The 3,901-nt window shown below is 36.0% G+C and overlaps 1 non-coding gene across 1 annotated transcript; it reads right to left on the bottom strand.

Moving 5' to 3' along the window:
• Positions 1-2,589: 2,589 nt before the first annotated feature.
• Positions 2,590-2,695, bottom strand: LOC112713306 (small nucleolar RNA R71). The gene has a single exon (XR_003158279.1). It is a non-coding gene; the product is annotated as a small nucleolar RNA R71 (small nucleolar RNA).
• Between the last annotated feature and the right edge of the window lie 1,206 nt (positions 2,696-3,901).

Raw genomic sequence — 3,901 nt, 5'->3', positions numbered from 1 at the left:
TTAAATTTGAGAAACAGGATGTATGCGTATACACAGGGGTGTGCACACGTGATGCGTGAGCATCTTATCTATCTTTTCCTTATGAATTTGCACTTGAATTGCTAAGTTTGATCAAAATTTAAATATCTTTTGGCCACTATAGATGCTACTTTAAGTTGTGCATGATTCTATTTATTTCAGGTAGCATTCGAATGGATTTGACGGAGTTTTGTAGCAGAAAAGTAGGAAAGCGAATGATGATGGCAATCCTGACCTCCCTGCACTCAAAAAAGAATAACTTGAGCTACGGAGGTCTAATTGACGTGATTTCAGCGGCGTTGGAAAGCTAACTTCCAGGGGTTTCCAACGATATTTAATAGTGTACACTTCTCCTCCAGAAACCTCTGCCTCCTCCACATTGAACTTGGCCCCTACCAAGTTCAGCATGGAACTTGAAAGCTCCCAGGAAACCATGCGCAACACTCCACGCTAAACTTGGAAAAAGCCAAGTTCAGCGTGGACTCAAAGGGGAGTGCCAATTATCACATTGCCTCCTGCATGCTGAACTTGGCTTTTTCCAAGTTCAGCGTGGATCCTCAATATCAGTGTGGTCCCCATATATGTCAGCGTGGTTGCACGAATAATCAATTAATTTTGATTAAATTTGTATGTTATTTTTAAATAGGAAAAGATATTATTTTAGTTTTAGAAATATTTTTACATTAATTAGAATTAGATATAAAAAGGAAAAAGAATCAGCCATTCGGGCTCTCTTCTCTTCTACCTCATTCCGCACTTTACAGTTTACCTGAATCTTGATTTTTCTCTCTGAACCATGAGCAACTAAACCTCCACTGTTAAGGTTAGGAGCTCTCTCTATTATACGGATTGATACTATTATTTTTCTATTTTAATTCATGTACTAATTTATGATTGAAGAATTGTTTTCGTTCTTTATTTTATGAATTTGGGTGGAATGAAAGTATGACCCTTTTTCTAATTGAGTTCTTGTATAACTTGGAAAAGCTCTTTACTTGAACAACAGCTTGAAAACATATTCTCCTAAATTTCTAATTATCTGGTCTTAACGGGATATGTGACATATAATCCTCTTATATTTGGGTAATTAGGATTTATGTGGCATATAAACTAGAATTGAACTTCACCCTCTAATTGGAATTAAGTGACCAAGGAATTGGCGGTTGATGAATTTTAGAGGAGACTAAAAAGGTCTATGGAATTAGGGTTTAGTCACATATAGTTTGCCATGAATTAAATCTTTCATGATTAAAATAGTTAGTAAGAAAAGTCAATCCGGAAAATAGATAACTCTGAAACCTTAACTGTTTCTCCATATATTATTCACTACTTGTTTACTACTTGCTTTCTGATATTTAGAATTTACTGTTTAATGCAATTGAAACCCAAACACCATTTTCAACTTGTCTAACTAAGTAAATTAATCAACCATTGTTGCTTAGTCCATCAATCCTCATGGGATCGACCCTCATTCACTCGAGGTACTACTTGGTACGACCCGGTGCACTTGCCGGTTAGTTTGTGGGTTATAAATTCCGCACCAAGTTTTTGGCGCCGTTGCTGGGGATTGATTGTGATTGACAACTGCTCGTTGTTTAATTGCTTATATTAGATAATTTTACTTTTAATTAGTTTTATTTTAGTATTATTAATTCTAATTTTCATTTACTATTTTTTTCTCTTTTTCTTTTCATTTTGTTTTTTTTAATTTTTTTCTTTTTTTCCGTTAAGCATCCACCTCCCCTGTTTCGTTTTCTGTTTTTCTTCTTTTATTAGTTAGTTTTAAATAAAAAATTAAAAAAATAATAAATAAATAAATAAATAAAAATTAGTACTAATATTTGTCCTTATTTTCTGAAATTAAGTTTAGTGTTACCTAGTTAATTTTGTTTTAATTTTTTTATTTAATTTTCTCTTTAATTTTCAAATTTTTTTAGAGTAGTTTGTATTTTTATTCTATTTGTTTACACAGGTTACCTCATTGAGAATTCTCTATACTCTGACATAGAGAGTTCCATATTTTCTTGTATTCTGTCTATTTATGAGCAGGAACAGGGACAAGAAACCTCTGTTAGATTTTGATCCTGAACCTGAAAGGACTTTCAGGCGGTGTTTACAACAAGCAAGACTTTACAAGGCTGCAGGGTCCAACATGGATCATAATGCCAATGCGGCAATTCCGGATGGGAATGAGCAACCCAGAAGAGTGCTTGGCTCTTACTCTGCTCCTACTGCAGATCTTTATGGAAAAAGCATTGTGGTGCCTCCTATAGCTACGAACAACTTTGAGTTGAAGCCACAATTGGTCACCCTGGTGCAACAAAACTACCAGTATCATGGTCTTCCCCACGAAGACCCAAATCAATTTATTTCTAATTTTTCTGCAGATTTGTGATACTGTGAAGACAAATAGAGTGAACCCTGAGGTGTACAAACTCATGCTCTTCCCGTTTGCTCTGAGGGATGGAGCAAAGCTATGGCTAGATTCCCAACCCAAGGAGAGTTTGGACACTTGGGACAAGATTGTTACTGAGTTTCTTACTAAATTTTTCCCACCAAAGAAGCTGACTAAGCTTAGGGTGGAAGTTCAGACCTTCAGACAGAAGGATGGTGAAACTCTTTATGAAGCTTGGGAGAGATATAAGCTACTGACTAGACAATGCCCTCCGGACATGTTCTCCAAATGGACCCAACTATATATCTTTTATGAAGGTTTGGGTGAAATGTCCAAGATGTGCTTAGATAATTCTGTAGGTGGTTCACTGCACAAGAAGAAGACACCGGAGGAGACTATTGAGCTTATTGAATTAGTTGCTAGCAACCAATATTTATACTCATCTAACAGGAATCCTATGAACTCTGAGGCTCTGTACACTCTTATATAACCCAAACATTTCCTCATAATTCCTTTCCAAGTTCTCAACTCATCACAACCATCATCAATTCATATTTTTTCCTTCCGAACTCATCATTTCATCAATTTCTCTATTTGCTGTCATCAATTACCAAGTTCACTACTCCTCCTTCTCTCTCAACCAAACGAATCCCTAGTACACCAGAAACCTAGCCTCCGTTCTCTAACTTTTCAAAGAAATACCAAATAAAATCCTCCTAGGACTGTTGTCATATCTGATACCTGAATATAATCCCAAGGGTCTTAAAATGGTGTTATAGAAGCTTGCAATCATGTTGGGAAGGTGAAATAGTTGAAAACAAAGTTAAATTTGAGAAACAGGACGTATGCGTACACACAGGGGTGTGTACACGCACACCCTAGAGAAGTTTTAAGAAGTGTGTGCACACAAAGAGGTGTGTGTATGCACAGGTACCAAAATTCACAATGTCTGTTCGCTCGCACAAGCTGTGCTAGCGCCCTCAACAGACTGGCCTTCCCAACGTGTGCGTGCGCACAGAGCTGTGCATGCGCACAAGTTAAAAATTTTGCAGAGGTGTGCGTGCGCACAAGGCTTTGCGTAGGCACATACCAGAAATCACAAAATTCTGCAACTTTGCAGAATTTCAGATTTTAACACTAATCTTTGTTTGATCATAACTTCCTCTACAAAAATCCAAATCTTACAATTTGTATATCAATTTGAAGAGTTTTCAATAAACTTTAATTTGAGGCAAAAGTTATGATCAGAAAGTTCACCAAAATTCTCTTTTTACCAAATTTTCACATGTATTGATATTTACCAAATTCTCAAGCCACATCCAACTAGATCAATAACAAACTTCTATTTTCAGCATAATCTACCCCCTTTGGGTCACCATTTATCATTCACAGCAATTTTTCCCATAATACTTCATCATTCTTAATCTCAATTATCAAACATTTAACATCACAAACAATTTCCTATCAATACATTCAACAATCATCATT

The sequence above is a fragment of the Arachis hypogaea genome, chromosome 9 (genome assembly GCF_003086295.3).
Source record: "Arachis hypogaea cultivar Tifrunner chromosome 9, arahy.Tifrunner.gnm2.J5K5, whole genome shotgun sequence".
Lineage (NCBI taxonomy): Eukaryota > Viridiplantae > Streptophyta > Magnoliopsida > Fabales > Fabaceae > Arachis > Arachis hypogaea.
Note: the sequence above shows the minus strand (reverse complement) of the source record. Positions and strands in the feature narration are given on the sequence as shown.